At 50.6% G+C, this 20,988-nt stretch overlaps 1 long non-coding RNA gene across 1 annotated transcript; it reads left to right on the forward strand.

Moving 5' to 3' along the window:
- Positions 1-13,139: 13,139 nt before the first annotated feature.
- On the forward strand, positions 13,140-19,896 carry LOC144496903 (uncharacterized). The gene is made up of 2 exons (XR_013498466.1): positions 13,140-13,364; positions 18,228-19,896. It is a non-coding gene; the product is annotated as an uncharacterized LOC144496903 (long non-coding RNA).
- The last annotated feature ends 1,092 nt before the right edge of the window (positions 19,897-20,988 follow it).

Raw genomic sequence — 20,988 nt, forward strand, 5'->3', positions numbered from 1 at the left:
ATGATTCATAAGTTTTTTAAAGGTTACCTAGCAGTTCAAGTTTGACCTTCTGTAAAGTGCAATACAGGTCAGTCTCTTTCAATGGGTGGCACAGTGGTTAGCACTGCTGCCTCACAGCGCCAGGGACCCGGGTTCAATTCCGGCCTCGGGTCACTGTCTGTGTGGAGTTTGCACGTTCTCCCCGTGTCTGCATGGGTTTCCTCCGGGTGCTCCGGTTTCCTCCCACAGTCCAAAGATGTGCGGGTTAGGTGGATTGGCCATGCTAAATTGCCACTTAGTGTCAGGGGATTAGTGGGGTAAATATGTGGGGTTGCGGGAGTGGGGCCTGGGTGGGATTGTGGTCGGTGACCTGAGGCCAGAATTGAACCCGGGTCCCTGGCACTGCAAGGCAGCAGTGCTAACCACTGTGCCACCCGATTGACAGACCTCAGGCAGCAAGTGACCAGCCCCCTTTCCCTACACAATCCTAGTTTGGACGGATGCAAAGCATCTCTCGGTCTTCAAGTGGTGGCAAGCTGCGGGGTACAGGGAGCTGCCCCCGGTTACTCTCCACTGTAACCCAAGAGACTAACTGCACCAGAGGTGGTGGAGTGGGGAAGTGGCTGCTTGCGGGGAGGGGATTTCCTTTGGAAACAGCAGTCGTTTCATTGTTGCGTGCGAGTGATCACCAGCCCTGAGACTGACTGAGAAACACAAATCAGAAAATGTTCCACCGATCGCCCAAAAAGAGTTGAGTCCCCTCCCCCCGTATAATGAGCACTCTAAACAGCCCTCAGTGTCATTTGGCAGTGCAGTTAGGAGGCTCACTGGAATGGGATCAGATATCAACGTTGGAAAAGCCTGGGTTGTTTTTAGAATGAAGGGGGAATTTAATCATAGAATCCCTACAGTGCAGAAGGAGACCATTCGGCCCATCGCGTCTGCACCGACCACAATCCCACCCAGGTGCTACCCCAATAACCCCATGCATGAAACCTAGCTAGTGCCCCTGACACTAAGGGGCAATTTAGCATGGCCAATCCACTAACCTGCACATCTTTGGAGTGTGGGAGGAAACCGGAGCACCCGGAGGAAACCCATGCAGTCACAAGGAGAATGTGCAGACTCCGCACAGACAGTGACCCAAGCCGGGAATCAACCCCGGGTCCCTGGCGCTGTGAGGCAGTAGTGCTAATCACTGTGCCACTGTGCCTTTTTTTAAAATGTGAGAATCGAGGTGCTCAGCCTTGTGAGAGATTTTTACTGGAGTACCCCGGGGGGGAAATAGCGTTTCCATTGGCCTGAGGGTTGGTAATCAGAGGACGCAGGCTTATTCATAGAAGAATCATAAAATCCCTACAGTGCAGAAGGAAGCCATTTGGCCCAACGAGACTACACCGCACCTCTGAAAGAGCACTCTACCTATGCCCACTCCCCTGCCCTATCCCCGTAACCCCACACGTTGATCATGGCCAATCCACCTAACCTACATATCTTGGGACACTAAAGGCAATTTAGCATGGCCAATGCACCTAACCGGCGTATCTTTGGACAGTGGGAGGAAACCGGAGCACCCGGAAGAAACCCACGCAGACACGGGGAGAACGTGCAAACTCCACACAGACAGTGACCCAAGCTGGGAATCGAACCCGGGTCCCTGGCGCTGTGAGGCAGCAGCACCAACCACTGTGCTACCCACAGTGATTGGTCAAAAATAAATAAACTCGAAGGAAAGACGAGGGCGATTGCTTTCCTGCGGCGAGCTGTTCCGCTGTCCCAAAGGGAGGTGAAAGCTGACTTGATAAGCACCTTCCAAATTGGATAGATACTTGAAGCGAAAGTTTAAAAAAAAGAGGAGACAGGGCTGTGGGGGAAAGAGCAGGGAGGGGCAGTGGGACTTACTGGATTGCTCTGTCACAGAGCCAGTCCAGGCACGATGTTCTGAATGGCCTCCTTCTGCCTCCCCCCCCACCCAACCCATCTCCAATCCTGTTACTGTTTTGTGACTCGATTTGAATCTGTAAGTTTGAGTGAACATTGTAAAAAACAGAGGAGATGATTCATCGGTCTGGAACAGTGTTGTTCGGCATTTCTCCATTTGGTAATGAGCTGGAGGATAGGAATGCAGCTTTTTTATTTTTTCATTGCCCTTTCTGGCTTGTGGGCGAGAACTTTGCCTGGTGACACATTCGCACGATGACCTCACTGCGTTGACAATGAAGGATGATGCCCGGGCTCCTACTCGATCTCCTTCAGTCCAAGGGCCTCCAAGCTCCCGACCTCATCTCCCCTCCCTCAGTTGTCCCGTGCTCTTAATGAGCCCCGGACATTTTAAATAGGCCCAGTTTGCCCTTGTTCGTGCCATACCCATACCCAGAAGCTCATGACTCAAGGCCCCACCACTCTGGTGCAGCCCAGAGTGGAGGATGGTGGGGTCAGGAGGGAGTGGTGTCTATCCCATAGGCTTGCTTTCAATTCCTTCCGACAGTCTCTCCCATCCCGCATCTCTGTATCCACAGCCCCCCCCCCGCCATTCCAGCCCCACCACCCTCCCACGCTGCGCCAATGGTGACCGTTGCCTCGGGCTCGAAGCTCTGGAAATCTTTTCCTAAGCTTGCCACTTCTCTCTCAACCTTGCTTTCCTCCTGGAAGATGGTCCTTAAAACCTCCCTCCTTGACCAAGTCCAAAGATGTGCAGGTCGGGTGGATTGGCCATGGTAAATGCACAGGATTATGGGGTTAAGGCCGTGGGTGGGGGTGTGTGGGCCTGTGTAATGTGGTCTTTCAGAGAGTCGGTGCAGACTCGATGGGCCGAATGGCCTCCTTCTGCTCTGTAAGGATCCTAAAGTTTAACATTTTCAAGTTTAAAGTTTTTTTTATTAGTGTCACAAGTAGGCTTACAGTAACCGTGCAATGAAGTTACTGTGAAAATCCCCTAGTCACCACACTCCAGGTGTTCGGGTACACCGAGGAAGAATTTAGCATGGCCAATGCACCTAACCAGCAGGTCTTTCGGACTATGGGAGGAAACCGGAGCACCTGGAAGACTCCCATGGGGAGAATGTGCAGACTCCACACAGGCAGTGACCCATGCCGGGAATTGAACCCGGTTTCCTGGCGCTGTGAGGCAGCAGTGCTAACTATTGTGCCACCGTGCCACCCCTTATGGTCCTATTCTATGGTTGTCCGATCCTTCGTCCTGTGGCGTGCTATGAAATTCTGTTTTGACAATCGTTACTGTGATGGACCTTGTGACGTTGTATTTGCTCCTGTTACGGTGCTGGGGTGGAGAGAATGGACCCGATTTCTGCTGCCAGAGTAACCATTGCATTTACTGCCTTTTGTCACAGTGAATCATCCAGCGAGCTGTGGCGAGGAAGTGATACTCTGTGGGTTGCAGATAGTCACATGTCGGTGGACAGTTTGCAAACTTAACTCTCCCCACTGGTGGAAATGGCTGCTGAGGCTTTTCAAAAGTCCTCAATGAGTCTGCTTCCAGTATCCTTCCAGGCAGCGCCATCCCGATCATCGCCACTCACTGCTTCAGACAATTTCCCTCTCCCTCCCGTGAATCTTTAACCAGTCGTCTTAAACCTGCGTCCTCTGGTAACCAACCTTCCTGCCGCAATCTACTCTTATCAAAGCAGCTCAGAATTCTGAACACTTCGTTTAATCAATGTTATAGTCCCAGCCGTTATCCTCCATCTTGTACCCCCTGCCCCCCCATTCTCCCCCACCCCTCAACCTGTGTTCCCGGTCGCCGTCCGCCCCAATTTCCAATCCTGTTGGGGTCTCACATAATGGGACTAAGCCTTGTTCTTGCTCTAGAGGTGATTTGGAGATGCCGGCGTTGGACTGGGGTGGGCAGAGTAAGAAGGCTCACAACACCAGGTTAAAGTCCAACAGGTTTATTTGGAATCACTGGGTTTTGGAGCGCTGCTCCTTCATCAGGTGAGTTCGAGGAGAGTGCAGCGGAGTTTACCAGACCGATTCCTGGGATGGCAGGACTGGCGTATGAAGCTAGATTGAGGAGTCGGTTAGGATTGTATTCGCTGGAGTTCAGAAGAATGAGGGGGGGGGAGGGGTGTGTATCCCATAGAAACCTATAAAATTCTAACAGGTCTAGACAGGGTAGATCAGGAAGGATGTTCCCGATGGTGGGGAAGTCCAGAACCAGGGGTCACAGCCTGAAGATACGGGTTAGACCGTTTAGGACTGAGATGAGGAGACATTTCTTCACCCAGAGAGTGGTGAACCTGTGGAATTCACTACTACAGAAAGCAGTTGAGGCCAAAACATTGAACATTTTCAAGAAGGATTTAGATATAGCTCTTGGGGCAAAGGGGATCAAAGGATATGGGGGAAGATGGGGTCAGGATATTGAATTTGATGATCAGCCATGATCACAATCATAGAATCCCTACAGTGCAGGAGGAGGCCATTCGGCCCATCGAGTCTGCACCAACCACAATCCCTATTCCCGTAACCCCACATCTTTCCCCCGCTAACACTAGGGTCACTTTACCATGACCAATCAACCTAACCTGCACATCTTTGGACAGTGGGAGGAAACCAGAGCACCCGGAGGAAACCCACGCAGACATGGGGAGAATGTGCAAACCCCATACAGACAGTCACTCAAGCCGAGAATTGAACCTGGGTCCCTGGCGCTGTGAGGCAGCAGTGCTAACCACTGTGCCACCGTGCGCCACCCATAATGAATGGCGGAGCCAGCTCGAAGGACCAAATGGCCTCCTCCTGTTTCTCGGTTTCCATGGCCTATTGTGCGTTGTTCTTGTCACCATATATCTAAAAGTTAATAGATTTACTGACAAATGTGGAATACAGTTCTTCAACTGTACAGTGAGTGGATTGCTGGGATTTCTGATCTGACAGAGGGAAAGCAGGAGAGGGGTAAACGGGTCTCGGGTTCCAGTTTAAAAATGGGGAGAAACATTTTCTCTCAGAGGGTGATAAGTCTCTGGAATTCTCTTCCTCAAAAGGCAATGGAAGTCTTTGAATATTTCTAAGGCAGAGCGAGGTAGATTCTTGATTAACGAGGGGTTAAAGGTTATCGGGGGGTAGGCAGGAATGTGGGGTTGAGGTTACAATCTGATCAGCTACGATCTTGTTGAATGGCAGGGCAGGCTCGAGGGGCGCCTGATCCTATGTTTATTTGCCAAGCTGTTTCTGTGGGGTACCAGAAGGAGCAGTGAAGGGGCCACAACTGTTCACAATCCATATCAATGATTGGATGTGGGGAGCAAAGGTAACATTCTCAAACTTGCTGATGATGCAAAGCTAGCTGGGAATATGAGTTGTGAGGAAGGTGCCTATTCATGGGTCACTCAAGCAGTTAGGAAGGCAAATGGTATTTTGGCCTTCATCGCGAGGGGGTTTGAGTATAAGAGCAAAGATGTCTTGCTGAAGTTGTGTAAAGGGCTGGTGAGGCCACATCTGGAGTATCGTGCACAGTTTTAGTCTCTTTATGGAAGGAATCTGAAACCTGTCAGAGAGGAAGTACAGTGGACTAATCCCCAGCTTAGCACAATTGTCTCAGAATCATAGAATAGAAACCTAATATCCCTACAGTGCAGAAGTGGCCATTTGGCCCATCGAGTCTGTACCGACTCTCTGACAGAGAAACTTACCCAGACCCTCTCCCCCACCCTATTCCCGCAGCCCCACACATTTACCATTACTAATCCATCTAACCTACACATCTTGGGACACTAAGGGGGCAATTGAGCATGGCCAATCCACCTAACCTGCACATCTTTGGAATGAGGGAGGAACCGGAGCACCCGGGCAAAATGTGCAAACTCCGCACAGACAGTGACCCGAGGCTGGAATCAAACCCGGGTCCCTGGCGCTGTGAGGCAGCAGTGCTAACCACTGTGCCAGCATGCTGCCCGTGCTATGAGGAGAGCTTGAGGCAACTGGGCCTGTATTCACTAGACTGTTGAAGAAATATAGATATAGATATAATAGAAATGTAGATCCTGAAGGTAGATGCTGAGAAGATTTTGATTTGATTTGATTTATTATTGTCACATGTATTAACATACAGTGAAAAGTATTGTTTCTTGTGCGCTATACAGACAAAGCATACCATTCATAGAGAAGGAAGGGAGAGAGTGCAGAATGTAGTGTTACAGTCATAGCTAGGGTGTAGAGAAAGATCAACTTAATGCAAGGTAAATCCATTCAAAAGTCTGATGGCAGCAGGGAAGAAGCTGTTCTTGAGTCGTTTGGAATGTAACCTCAGACTTTTGTATCTTTTTCTCAACGAAAGAAGTTGGAAGAGAGAATGTCCAGGAATTTTGTCTGTCAGAGTATTATGAATCTTTAGAATTCTCTAGCCAGATATTGCACAGTGACACAGTGTTTAGCACTGCTCCCTCACAGCTCCGGGTGCTCCGGTTTCCTCCCACAATCCAAAGATGTGCGGGTTAGGTGGATTGGCTATTCTAAATTGCCCCATAGTGTCAGCGGGACTAGCTAGGGTAAGTACATGGGGTTATGGGGATAGGGCCTGGGTGGATTGTGGTTGGTGCAAATGTGATGGGCCAAATGGCCTCCTTCTGCACTCCAGGATTCTGTGATTCTATGAACAGCGGAAGCTGCGCCGTTGGATGTACTCAAGGCCGAATCGGACAAATTTTTCACCTACAGGGGAATCGTGGGTTACGGACAGGAAAATGGAGTTAAGGCCATGGTCTCACTGAATGGCGGAGCAGGCTTGAGGGGCCGAATGGCCTACTCCTGCTCCTATTCCTTCTGTTCCCTCTGTAAAAGGATGGCGCCAGATCTGAGAGATCACAATTGTCAGAAAATACTCCTTTCTCTAAGAAAGGGAAGATTGAGGGATGAGTTCACAGATGTCTTCAAGAGTATGAAAGGGCTTGACAGGATGGATGTAGTGAAGTTACCATTCATAGAGGGAGACAGTGGCATTGTGATGTCACTGGATGAATAAGCCAGCAGACCACACTAATGCTCTGGGGATATGGGTCCCACTGATTCAAATTTGACATCTTTCCTATTTAATTTTCGCCGTATCCAGTACCTTGGCCATCCCCACTTCCACAGCATCCCCTTCCTTAATGAACACTGACATAAAGCACTCATTAGTAGTCTAGCTTTGCCCTGCACCTTGAAGGAGATACTACCATCTTTGTCCATGATAAGACACAGGCCACCTCTTACCATGGGGGGAGGTGGTGGTGTAGTGGTGTTGCTACGGTAATCCAGCACCAACCCAGGCTAATGCTCTGGGGACATGGGTTCAAATCCCACCAGAATTTGAATTCAGTTAATAAATCTGGAATAGTAAGCTAGTCTCAGTAGTGGTGACCATGAAACTATCATCAATTGTAGTTTTAAAAAAAACCCATCTGCTTCACTGATGTCCCTTTTAGGAAAGGAAATCTGCCGTCCTTAACTGATCATAGAGTTTTACAGCATGGAAAGTGGCCCTTCAGCCCATCGTATTTGTGCTGGCTGTCAATACCTATCTATTCTAGTCCCATTTTCCAGCACTTTCTCCAAAGCCTTGTATGCTATGGTGTTTCAAGTGGTCATCTAAATGCTTCTTAAATGTTCTAAGGGTTCCCGCCTCGACCACCCTTTCAGGCAATGAGTTCCAGATTCCCACCACCCACTGGGTGAAAAAAGTTTTTCCTCAAATCCCTGCAAAATCTTCTGCCCCTGACCTTAAATCTATGCCCCCTAGTTATTGACCCCTCTACAAAGGGGAAAAGTTTCTTCCTGTCCACCCTATGTATGTCCCTCATAATTCTGTACACCTCAATCAGGTCCCTCCTCAGCCTCATCTGCTCTAAGAAGAACAACCCCAGCCCAACCAGCCTCTCTTCATAGCTGAAACGCTCCAGGCCAGGCAACAACCTGGGAAGGCCAATGTGTGACTCCAGGTCTACAGCAATGTGGTTGGCTGTTAACTGCCCCTCTGAAATGGCTCTAGCAATCCATTTAGAATCATAGAATCCTTACAGTGCAGAGGGAGGCCATTTGGCCCATCAAGCTGCACTGACAACAATCCCACCCAGGCCCTATCCCCGTAACCCCATGTATTCACCCTGCTAGTACCCCTGACACTAATGGTCAATTTACCATGGCCAATCAACCTAACCCACATGTCTTTCGAGCGTGGGAGGACACTGGAGCACCCAGAGGAAACCCACGCAGACATGGGGAGAATGTGCGAACTCCACACAGTCAGTCACCCGAGGACAGAATTGAACCTGGGTCGCTGGCACTGCAAGGCAGCAGTGCCAACCACTGTGCCAGGGCAATTAGGGCAACAACGCTGGCCTTGCCAGTGACTCCCACATCCCATGAAAAGAATAGATACATAAAATATAATGTGTGAGTCCAAGACGAAGGGGCAGCAACATAAGATGGTAAATCTAGCAGTGATTTGGGAGAAAGAACATTGAGATGGGGTGGCACAGTGGTTAGCACTGCTGCCTCACAGCGCCAGGGACCCGGGTTCAATACCGGACTCGGGTGACTGCCTGTGTGGAGTTTGCATGTTCTCCCTGTGTCTGCCTGGATTTCCTCCGGGTGCTCCGGTTTCCTCCCACAGTCCAAAGATGTGTGGGTTAGGCTGTTTGGCCGTGCTAAATTGATCCTTATGTCAGGGGGATTAGCAGGGTAAATGTGTGGGGTTAGAGGAATAACCCCACACATGGATGGGATTGTGGTTAGTGCAGACTTGATGGGCCGAATGGTCTCCTTCTGCACTATAGGGATTCTATGGGATTCTATGAGTGTGGGCAGCTTGCTACCACAAGGAGTGGGAGAACCGAATGCCGTAGTTATGAATAAGGGTGAGTTAGTTACACACACAAAAGAGAAAGTAGAATATGTTGATTGAGTGATGTGGGAGGAGGATTGGGTGGGGAATAAAAACAGTATTGTTCAGCTGGGCTGAATGTCCTATTCTGTGCTACAGATTTCTGTGTAAAAAAGGTCTCCCACTCGTACATGTCTCTTTCCCAGTTGTATACCTGCTCAACAAGATCAGGGCAGGTTTTTCCTGATGTGCGGAAGATTGCTTCATTTACTGCAGGGACTTCACTGAGTAAAGATGTTTATTTTAAACATTTTCCTCCTCGGGCAACACTGTGTATTTACCCAACTAATCTCCCTAACTTACACATCTTCAGTCACTAATAAGGGGCAATTTACCATGGCCAATCCACCTAACCTACATATCTTTGGTCACTAAGGGACAATTGATAATGGCCAATCTGCCTAACCCACACATCTTTGAAGTGTGGGAGGAAACCGGAGCTCCCGGAGGAAACCCACGCAGACACGGGGAGAATGTGCACACTCCGCACAGACGGCTACCCGTGTCTGGAATCGAACCCTGGCACTGTGAGGCAGCAGTGTTGACCACTGTGCCACCCTGCCACCCATGGACGAGCAAACCCTTGACTTTATTTCCAGAGGGATGGATTTAAACGTAGGGAAGTTAGGCTAAACATCTATTGAACCTTGTTTAGACCACATTTTCAAGTACCGTGTGCATAGACTCATATTGTTTACAGCAAAGAAGGAGGACACTCGGCCCATCATGTTCAGGCTGGTCAACAAAGGTCTGACTGCACTAATCCCATTTTCCAGTGCTTGGTCCAGAACCCTGGAATATCTAAAGACTTCCGAAATGTTATGAGTTTCTGACTCATCCACCCTTTCAGACAGTAAGTTCCAGACTCCCATCACCCTCTGGGTGAAAATGTTTCTCCTCAACTCCCCTCAGCCGTCTACTTCTTACTTTAAATCAATTCCCCCTAATTATAGACCCATCAACTAATGGAAAAGGTACTTTCCTATCCACCCTATCTATGCCCTCATCATTTTATACACCTCTATCTATTCCCCTTTCAACCTTTGCTGCACTAAGGAAAACAGCCCCAGCCATAGAGTCATAGTCATAGAGGTTTACAGCATGGAAACAGGCCCTTCGGCCCAACTTGTCCAGCCTATCCAATCTTTCCTGATAGCTCAGACCCTCCAGCCCAGGCAGCATCCTGGTGAATCTCCTCTGCACCCTCTTCAGTGCAACTCATCCTTCCTATAATGTGGTGACCTGAACTGCATGTAGTATACTCCAGTTGTGGTCTAACTAGCGTTTTATACAGTTCTAGCATAACCTCCCTGCTCTTGTATTCTATGCCACGGCTAATAAATGCAAGTATCCCATATGCCATCTTAACCACCTTATCTACTGCCCTGCCACCTTCAGGGATTTGTGGACATGCACTCCAAGATCCCTCTGATCCTCAGTACTTTCCAGGGTCCTACCATTCATAGTGGAATCCTTTGCCTTGTTAGCCCTCCCCAAGTGCATTACCTCACACTTTTCCGGGTTGGATTCCATTTGCCACTGCTCTGCCTACCTGACCAGCCCAGAGGAGTCCTGGGTGCCACATTAACGATGGACAGACACTGGAGAGAGCGCAGAGAAGGTTCATGAGGATGCTACTGGAATTGAGTGGGTATATATATCAGGAGGGCGGCACAGTGGTTAGCACTGCTGCCTCACAGCGCCAGGGACTCGAGTTCGAATTCTGCTTGGGTCACTGTCTGTGTGGAGTTTTCACATTCTCTCCGTGTCTGCGTGGGTTTCCTCCGGATGCTCCCGTTTCCTCCCACAATCCAAAAGTGTGCTGGTTAGGGAGATTGGCCATGGTAAATTGACCCTTCGTGTCAGGGGGATTAGCAAGGTAAATAAGTGGGGTTACAGGAATAGGGCATGGGTGGGATTGTGGCCGATGCAGACTCGATGGGCCGAATGGCCTCCTTCTGCACTGTAGAGATTCTTTGAAATTCTATAAAAGGATTTGCAGGCTGGGTCTCTATTCTCTTGAAAATAGGAGGCTGAGGAATGACCTAATGGAAATCTGTGGCAGGTTTTGATAGAATGATATAGAGAAAATGTTTCCTTTTGTCAGGGGAGAGTGTAACTCGAGACAGCAAGTCACCAAGAAATCTTACAGGAAATTCAGAAGAAACTTCTTTAATAGCAGTGTGATGAGAATGTGGAATTCGTCATCACAGAGAGTGATGGAGGTGAACACAATAGATACGTTTCAGAGCGAGTTCGAGCTGCATAACAGGGAGACGGAGATAGAGAATCATGTTGGTAAATTCAGATGAGAAAAGATGGGAGGTGGTTTGAGTAGAGAGTCAATGCCAGCATTAATACATTGGGCCGAAGGGCCTGTTTCTATGCCTTCTACACCATGTATTGTGATCATCTGCCCCAATATTTCCCTATGTGACCCATTTAAATGTTGCTTCTGTGAAGCGCTTTGTGGTAAAGGCGTTACTTAAATGCAAGTTGTTGTTGCTGGGACAGTTCAGGAACATTCTGTTCTGGGCTGGATCAATCTGGGTGTTGTCTGGGCTGGGACAGTCAGGCAGCAGACTGGGGGCGGTTTGGGGACAGTCTGGGGCTGGTCTGGGACAGACTGGGGACAGTCAGGGGGCAGTCAGGGGACAGTCTGGATATAGTCTGGGGGCAGTCTGGAAACGGTTTGGGGCCAATCAGGGACAGTCTGGAAATGGTCCAGGGACAGTCTGGGGACGGTCTGGATATGGTCTGAATATGGTCTGGGGGCAGTCTGGGGGGCTCTATGAGGAAGGTCTGGGAGCGGTCTGAGGACAGTTTGGAGACAGTTTGGAAGCAGTCTAGTCTGGGGACATTCCAGGGCAGTCTGGTCTTGGGACAGTGTTGGATATGAGGGAATGCAGGGGAGGGGATAGTGGGGGTGAATCCCATGCTGAGGACAGAGTGGCTTAAATCCACACCAGACTGGTCCGGGGACAGTCTGGGTGCAATCTGATCAGGGAGGGCAGTTTGGAGCATCTAGTCTGGGGACAGCCTGGGGAGCAGTCTGGTCTGGGAACACTCTGGTCTGGAGGCAGTCTGATCAGGGAGGGCAGTCTGGGGACAGTCTGGTCTGGGGACAGCCTCAGGGGCAGTCTGGGGACAGTCTGGTCTGGGGGCAGTCTGGGGACAGTCTTGGGGGCAGTCTGGTCTGGGGACAGTCTGGGAGCAGTCTGGTCTGGGGACAGTCTCGGGGGCAGTCTGGTCTGGGGGCAGTCTGGTCTGGGGACTACCTGGGGAGTAGTCTGGTCTGGGGGCAGTCTGGTCTGGGGGCAGTCTGGGGACAGTCTGGTCTGGGGGCAGTCTGGGGACAGTCTCGGGGGCAGTCTGGTCTGGGGACAGTCCCGGGGGCAGTCTGGTCTGGGGACAGTCTCGGGGGCAGTCTGGTCTGGGGACAGTCTCGGGGGTAGTCTGGTCTGGGGACAGTCTCGGGGACAGTCTGGTCTGGGGACAGTCTCGGGGGCAGTCTGGTCTGGGGACAGTCTCGGGGACAGTCTGGTCTGGGGACAGTCTCGCGGACAGTCTGGTCTGGGGACAGTCTGGTCTGGGGGCAGTCTGGGGACAGTCTGGTCTGGGGGCAGTCTGGGGACAGTCTGGTCTGGGGGCAGTCTGGGGACAGTCTGGTCTGGGGGCAGTCTGGGGACAGTCTGGTCTGGGGACAGTCTCGGGGGCAGTCTGGTCTGGGGACAGTCTCGGGGGCAGTCTGGTCTGGGGACAGTCTCGGGGGCAGTCTGGTCTGGGGACAGTCTCGGGGACAGTCTGGTCTGGGGACAGTCTCGCGGACAGTCTGGTCTGGGGACAGTCTGGTCTGGGGGCAGTCTGGGGACAGTCTGGTCTGGGGGCAGTCTGGGGACAGTCTGGTCTAGGGGCAGTCTGGGGACAGTCTGGTCTGGGGGCAGTCTGGGGACAGTCTGGTCTGGGGACAGTCTCAGGGGCAGTCTGGTCTGGGGACAGTCTCGGGGGCAGTCTGGTCTGGGGACAGTCTCGGGGACAGTCTGGTCTGGGGACAGTCTCGGGGGCAGTCTGGTCTGGGGACAGTCTCGGGGACAGTCTGGTCTGGGGACAGTCTCGGGGACAGTCTGGTCTGGGGGCAGTCTGGGGACAGTCTGGTCTGGGGGCAGTCTGGGGGCAGTCTGGTCTGGGGACAGTCTCGGGGGCAGTCTGGTCTGGGGACAGTCTGGTCTGGGTTCGTGACATGGCACCTTCCTTACCTGCTTGTGTTCTTTCCCTGCATTTCAGCTGACGATCTCCTTTAACGACTGCGAGCTGGAGTCTACGTTCGAGTATCCCTCCGAGCTAACCTTACTGGCCGAGCTGGGCCCAGACCAAGAGGAGGAGCCATCCCAGACCCGAGAGGCTGAGGAGGAGGAGGAGGTGGAGGAGCAGGCCCTGGCCCGTCGCCTCGGCGTGGACAAAACATCCACGGTGGGCACGGCAATCCGCAGGAAACCACGTTTCGTAGGTAAACCTCCAGGTCCAATTCAGTCAGGAGGCCCTGAACACAGCCTGGAGTGGGAGTTGGTGGGGGAAAGAGTGGGAGTCGGTGAGAGGAAAGAGTGGGAGTTAGTGGGGGAAAGAGTGGGAGTTAGTGGTGGAAAGAGTGGGAGTTAGAGGGGAAAAGAGTGGGAGTTAGTGAGGGAAAGAGTGGGAGTTAGTGAGGGAAAGAGTGGGAGTTAGTGAGGGAAAGAGTGGGAGTTAGTGAGGGGAAAGAGTGGGAGTTAGTGGGGGAAAGAGTGGGAGTTAGTGAGGGAAAGAGTGGGAGTTAGTGGGGGGAAGAGTGGGAGTTAGTGAGGGGGAAGTGGGGGAGTTAGCGAGGGAAAGAGGGGGAGTATGTGAGGGGGATGAGTGGGAGTTAGTGAGGGAAAGAGTGGGAGTTAGTGAGGGGAAAGAGTGGGAGTTAGTGAGGGGGAAGTGGGATAGTTAGAGAGGGAAAGATGGTGAGGGAAAGAGTGGGAGTTAGTGAGGGGGGAGTGGGGGAGTTAGTGAGGGGAAAGAGTGGGAGTTAGAGAGGGAAAGAGTGGGAGTTAGAGAGGGAAAGAGTGGGAGTTAGAGAGGGAAAGAGTGGGAGTTAGAGCGGGAAAGAGTGGGAGTTAGAGAGGGAAAAAGTGGGAGTTTTCATAGAGTCATAGAGGTTTACAGCATGGAAACAGGTCCTTCGGCACAACTTGTCCATGCCACCCTTATTTTTTTTTAAACCCCTAAACTAATCCCAATTGTCCACATTTGTCCCATATCCCTCTATACCCATCATATCCACGTAACTATCTAAATGCTTTTTAAAAGATAAAATTGTACCCGCCTCTACTACTACCTCTGGCAGCTTGTTCCAGACACTCACCACCCTCTGTGTGAAAAAATTGCCCCTCTGGACACTTTTGTATCTCTCCCCTCTCGCCTTAAACCTATGCCCTCTAGTTTTAGACTCCCCGACCTTTGGAAAAGATATTGACTATCTACCTTGTCTATGCCCCTCATTATTTTATAGACCTCTATCAGGTCACCCCCCAGCCTCCTACGCTCCAGAGAAAAAAGTCCCAGTCTATTCAGCCTCTCCTTATAACTCAATCCATCAAGTGCCGGTAGCATCCTAGTAAATCTTTTCTGCACTCGTTCTAGTTTAATAATGTCCTTTCTATAATAGGGTGACCAGAATTGCACATAGTATTCCAAGTGTGGCCTTACCAATGTCTTGAACAACTTCAACAAGACGTCTCAACTCCTGTATTCAATGTTCTGACCAATGAAACCAAGCATGCTGAATGCCTTCTTCACCACTCTGTCCACCTGTGACTCCACTTTCAAGGAGCTATGAACATGTACCCCGCGATCTCTTTGTTCTGGAACTCTCCCCAACGCCCTACCATTAACTGAGTAAGTCCTGCCCTGGTTCAATCTACCAAAATGCATTACTTCGCATTTGTCTAAATTAAACTCCATCTGCCATTCGTCAGCCCACTGGCCCAATTGATCAAGATCCCGCTGCAATTGGAGATAACCTTCCTCACTGTCCACCATGCCACCAATCTTGGTGTCATCTGCAAACTTACTAACCATGCCCCCTATATTCTCATCCAAATCATTAATATAAATGACAAATAACAGTGGACCCAACACTGATCCCTGAGGCACACCGCTGGTCACAGGCCTCCAGTTTGAAAAACAACTCTCTACAACCACCCTCTGGCTTTTCACCCCAGTCCAACGCCAGCATCTCCACATCATGACTACCATTGACACCGCATCTTACTGTGTTCACCCCAGTCCAACGCCGGCATCTCCACATTCTGTCAAGAAGCCAATTTTGTATCCATTTAGATACCTCGTACTTTGTCAAAGGCCTTGCTAAAGTCCATGTCGACAACATCAACTGCTCCGCCCTCATGTGATTTCTTGGTTACCCCTTCAAAAAACTCACTTAAATTTGTGAGACATGATTTTCCACTCACAAAGCCATGCTGACTGTCCCTAATCAGTCCTTGCATCTCTAAATGCCTGTAGATCCTGTCTCTTAAAATACCTTCCAACAATTTACCCACCACAGATGTGAGGCTCACTGGCCTGTAGTTCCCAGGCTTTTCCCTGCAGCCCTTTTTAAACAAAGGCACAACATTTGCCACTCTCCAATCTTCAGGCACCTCACCTGTGACTATCGATGATTCAAATATCTCGGCTAGGGGACCTGCAATTTCCTCCCTCGCCTCCCACAATGTCCTGGGATATACTTCATCAGGTCCCGGGGATTTATCTACCTTGATGCGCTTTAAGACTTCCAGCACCTCCTTCTCTGTAATAAGACCTCAATATTTAATTCCCCAAGTTCCCTAACATCCATGCTTTTCTCAACAGTAAATACTGATGAGAAATATTCATTTAGGATCTCACCCATCTCTTGTGGATCCGCACATAGATTACCTTGTTGATCCTTAAGAGGCCCTACTCTCTCCCTTGTTACTCTTTTGCCCTTTATGTATTTGTAGAAGCTCTTTGGATTCTCCTTTGCCTTATCGGCCAAAACAATCTCGTGTCCCCTTTTTGCCCTCCTGATTTCTCTCTTAATTTAGTGAGGGGAAAGTGGGGGAGTTAGAGAGGGCAAGAGTGGGAGTTAGGGAGGGAAAGAGTGGGAGTTAGGGAGGGATAGAGTGGGAGTTAGGGAGGGAAAGAGTGGGAGTTAGAGAGGGAAAGAGTGGGAGTTAGAGAGGGAAAGAGTGGGAGTTAGTGAGAGGGAAGAGCGGGGGTTAGTGAGGGGGAAGTGGGGGAGTTAGTGAGGGGGAAGTGGGGAGTTAGTGAGAGGGAAGTGGGGGAGTTAGTGAGGGGGAAGAGTGGGAGTTAGTGAGGGGGAAGTGGGGGAGTTAGTGAGGGGGAAGTGGGGGAGTTAGTGAGGGGGAAGTGGGGGAGTTAGTGAGGGGGAAGTGGCGGAGTTAGTGAGGGGGAAGTGGAGGAGTTAGTGAGGGGGAAGTGGGGGAGTTAGTGACGGGGAAGAGAGGGAGTTAGTGAGGGAAAGAGGGGGAGTTTGTGAGGAGGTAGAGTGGGAGTTAGTGAGGGAAAGAGGGGGAGTTAGTGAGGGGGAAGAGTGGGAGTTAGTGAGGGGGAAGAGTGGGAGTTAGGTGAGGGGGAAGAGTGAGAGTTTGTAAGGGGGAAGAGTGGGAGTTTGTGAGGGGAAAGAGTGGGAGTTAGTGAGGGGGAAGAGTGGGAGTTTGGTGTTGGGGTGTGAGAGTGGGGGCGGGGAGTGGCTGCATGCGGGGGTCTGGGGTGAGGGACGGAGTGGGGGTGGGGAGTGGCTGTATGGAGGAGGGTACAGAGTCGGGTTAGGAGAATGTGTGTGTCAAGGTTAATGTGGGGGGTCTGGGGAGGGGCGTGTGTGTGGGGGTGGGGAGTTGTGGTGAGGACGGTTGGTGTGGGGATGTGAGGGATGCAGTGAGGGGAGTGTGTGTGGGCGGTGGGGAGTTGTGAGGGGGTTTTATGTAGGCATGTGAGGGAATGAGGGGAGTGTGTCTGGGTGGCATGGAATTGTGGTGGGGGGCTAGTGTGGGGATGTGAGGGATGCAGGGAGGGGGTTATGGGGTGAATCCCACACGGAGGAGGACAGAGCGGCCTAGACTCGTTCCAGCCTGCAGAAAGCAGCGGCGACCGATCCTGATGTGTCCCGGGTCACTCCCAGTCTGACTCACACCTCGCCAGCGGATTTGAAGATTGTGGGCGGTGGGCAGGATTGGTGAGGGTAAAGTCTCTCACACGGATCTCCCGCTGGGTTCCTGCCCACCCAAACCTGTCCGCAGTTTTATGCAGGGACGGGCAAGGTCTAGGCCAGCTTCCTCGCCCCTTTCCCCATTGCCCGCCCAGCTTCAATTCCCAGGCTGGTGTGAGAATTCTTCAGGATGTGGCGGGGGGGGACACCAAAAATAAACTGTGTCCCGGTCTTGGGGCGGGAAGGGGGACCTCAATCTGCAGCCTCCTTTTAACATCAGGCGCAACTCCCCAGTAAGGGAAGAGGGTCGAGGGATCTATATCTAACCCTGTGCTGTACCTGTCCAGGGAGTGTTTTATTGGATTTCCACTCCATCTGACGAAGGAGCAGCACTCCGAAAGCTAATGGCATTTGCTACCAAATAAACCTGTTGGACTTTAACCTGGTGTTGTTAAAACTCTTATTGTGTTTGATGGGGACAGTGTAGAGGGAGCTTTACTCTGTATCTAACCCCGTGCTGTACCTGTCCTGGGAGTGTTTAATGGGGGCAGTGTAGAGGGAGCTTTACTCTGTATATAACCCTGTGCTGTACCTGTCCTGGGAGTGTTTGATGGGGACAGTGTACAGGGAGCTTTACTCTGTATCAAACCCATGCTGTACCTGTCCTGGGAGTGTTTAATGGGGGCAGTGGAGAGGGAGCTTTATTCTGCACATCATCCATAAAGATACAGGGAAGAGTCTTGTCAGTGGAAGGCTGAGGGTTCGAGGCCCGTCTCTGACTTTGCCTATGCCGAGCTGAATTGTTTCCCATTTTCCTGGTCCCACTCTGAGGAGTGAGCAGAAACCCGGAAGAAAACATTTGCTCCGGAATTAAATTTCTGTGGTGCTAGCCCGGCAGCCTTGAAGAGTGTAAGAGAGGGGTAAGAAATGGGAATAAAAATTGGAAAACGCTTGAAACATTGAAGTCGCATCCCGGACCAGGAGTACTGAGATGGGATTGCTGAAGGCAGTCTTCACCCTTCTGCCCATCTCGGTTCTCCTGCCAGCCTCCTTCCCACTCTCCCTCAAAGACATTCCCCGACTGCACAGTCCTGCGGCCCAGTAACAGTTGTGCCTTTTTGTTCTCTTAATTCTCTGCAGACGAAAACTGTAGGTGATGAACACGACCTACCAGCCCGTTGACACGGCTGTCATCTTTGGAATTGCTGCCAAGCTCTGCTTTTCGCTCTTGTATAAGCTGCCAAGGACCCTGCGACAAAGGGGGAAAGAAGAAACAAACAGCCCTACCTGTTCCTCCCATGTTTCATTCGGTGGAACCTTAGCAACCGATTCTTCTCGAACAAACCACTGACTGGACACAAACACGGCCCGTTTCCGCCGCCAGACATTTCTCTCTCAGGATTAAACAAAACTCTAGAGTAGGCCGACTAGGCCTCAAGTTACCTTGCCAGGAGGAGCCAGACAGACTTTGAGCATGTTTGTACCCAACCCCCAGGAAGGAATTTTTGCGTGGTTTTTCCAAAAACAAAGACAAAATGAGCGCTGTAAGGAATTTCCCACATCATCTACCTTTTTTATAGCTTTACGTGCTGGATTTTTGTGAATTCTGCAAGACCTCAGGCCCCCAGAGGAGGCCGGTTGCCATGGTAATGGCTGTGTTTGTGTGCTGTGTGCATGTGTGTGTGTGTCTATGTGTCGGTAAGCTGTGCGGGTGGGGGGCGGGGGAGGAGGAGGTGGGGGGGGGGGGGGTGCAGGGGGTCGCTGTTCCAAGAATATTAATTCCCCTTCCAACCCACGTGTCTAAGTGGAAGCCAGCACAGTAACATGAGAGGGGGTTTTTTCAGGATGCTTGGTGAGAGGCATCCAAAAATATTTCGGATTCAGGGGGAGAATGGTGGCGTAGTGGTAATATCGCTGGACTGGTAATCTTAGAGACCCAGGGTAATTCCTCTGGGGACCCGGGTTCGAATCCCGCCACAGCAGATGGTGAAATTTGAATTCAATAAAAAATCTGAAATTGTTCATCGTTAGATGAAACCATTGTCGGTTGTCGTTAAAAACCCCCATCTGGTTCACTAATGTCTCTTTAGGGAAGGAAATCCGCTGTCCTTATCCGGTCTGGCCTACATGTGGCTCCAGACTCACAGCAATGCCCCTCTGAACAAGGGCAATTATGGATTGGCAATAAATGCAGGCCTCGCTAGCGATGCCCACATCCTCCTCAGCTATCCTCGGATTCAAGTTGGGAAGAGCGGTGGACAATCGGTATCCATTTGCGGTTGGAAGTCACTGGGTGGGATTTATGGCCTCGCTCGTCCCGAAACCATAGAATCCTGCCCAAGGCCAACAGACATTTCCATGATCCACCCCCCTCGCCCGCTCCAATTCCCGTGGCGGGCAGGGCGGTAACATTCCAGCTGTGTTATTTGATTTGGATTACTTTCCGATATTCCAGCAGCGGCCACAGATTCTGCATCGCCTGGTCCAGATGTGGAATATCTGCAACTGACCTTGAACAGCATCACTGGATGATGTTATTTTTGTATCAAAGCCACACCCTGATCAACAGGCTGTTTTGTGTGTGTGTGTGTGTGGTTTTTAAAAAATCTTTAATTACTGGCTGCCCTTGCGTAAGCAGTTTTGTACAATCTATGTTGTTTGTTCAGTTTTTTTAATGTATATGTATGATTTTTGTATCAATTCTATATAAACGGTTTAACAATTGCACACCAGCACTTCGGATTTCACAAATTCTGCATCCTTTGAACTGTACGCATGCCCCAACCCCAATAAAGTTTTGTAACTGGCACCCAGGCTGCAGGTTTGTGAAGTTGGCTATTTTTGGCTCTCACCCCTGGGGTGTCGCTCAGTCTTGGTAGCAACACCATACCGGCATGGTGGCACAGTGGTTAGCACTGCTGTCTCACAGCGCCAGGGACCCGGGTTCGATTCCCGGCTTGGGTCAATGTCTGTGTGGAGTTTCTCCTCGTGTCTGCGTGGGTTCCCTCCGAGTGCTCCGGTTTCCTCCCACACTCCAAAGATGTGCGGGTTAGGTGCATTGGCCATGCTAAATTGCCCCTTAGTGTCTTGGGATGTGTAGGTTAGAGGGATTAGCAGGGTAAATATGTGGGGTTACGGGGATAGGATCGAGGTGGGATTGTTGTCAGTGTAGACTTGATGGGCCAAATGGCCTCCTTCTGCAGTGTCGGGATTCTATGATTCATAGGCGAGGGTGGATGAGGTCCTGTAGACAGAATTTTGGGAGCTGGGAAAGAAATGGAGAATCTCCAGATTAGATTTGATTTGATTTATTATTGTCACATGCAACCCGGCACACAGTGAAAAGTATTGCTACTTGCACGCTAGACAGACAATAAATACTGTTCATAGAGTACATAGGGGAGAAAGAAAGGAGAGGGAACAGAATGCAGTGTTACAGTCATAGCTCAGGTGTAGAGAAAGATCAACTTAATATAAGGTAGGTCCATTCAAAAGTCTAATGGCAGCAGGGAGGAAGCTGTTCTTGAGTCGGTTGGTACGTGACCTCAGACTTTTGTATCTTTTTCCCGATGGAAGAAGGTGGAAAAGAGAATGTCCGGGGTGCGTGGGGTCCTTGATTATGTTGGCTGCTTTGCTGAGGCAGCGGGAAGTGTAGACAGAGTCAATGGATGGGAGGCTGGTTTGAGTGATGGATTGGGCTTCGTTCATGACCCTTTGTAGGTTCTTGCGGTCTTGGGCAGAGCAGGAGCCGTACCAAGCTGTGATACAGTAAAAAGTTTAACAACACCAGGTTAAAGTCCAACAGGTTTATTTGGTAGCAAAAGCCACACAAGCTTTCGGAGCTCTTAGCCCCTTCTTCAGGTGAGTGGGAATTATGTTCACAGAGCATATAAAGACACAG

The sequence above is a fragment of the Mustelus asterias genome, chromosome 8, assembly GCF_964213995.1.
Source record: "Mustelus asterias chromosome 8, sMusAst1.hap1.1, whole genome shotgun sequence".
NCBI classification, from domain to species: domain Eukaryota; kingdom Metazoa; phylum Chordata; class Chondrichthyes; order Carcharhiniformes; family Triakidae; genus Mustelus; species Mustelus asterias.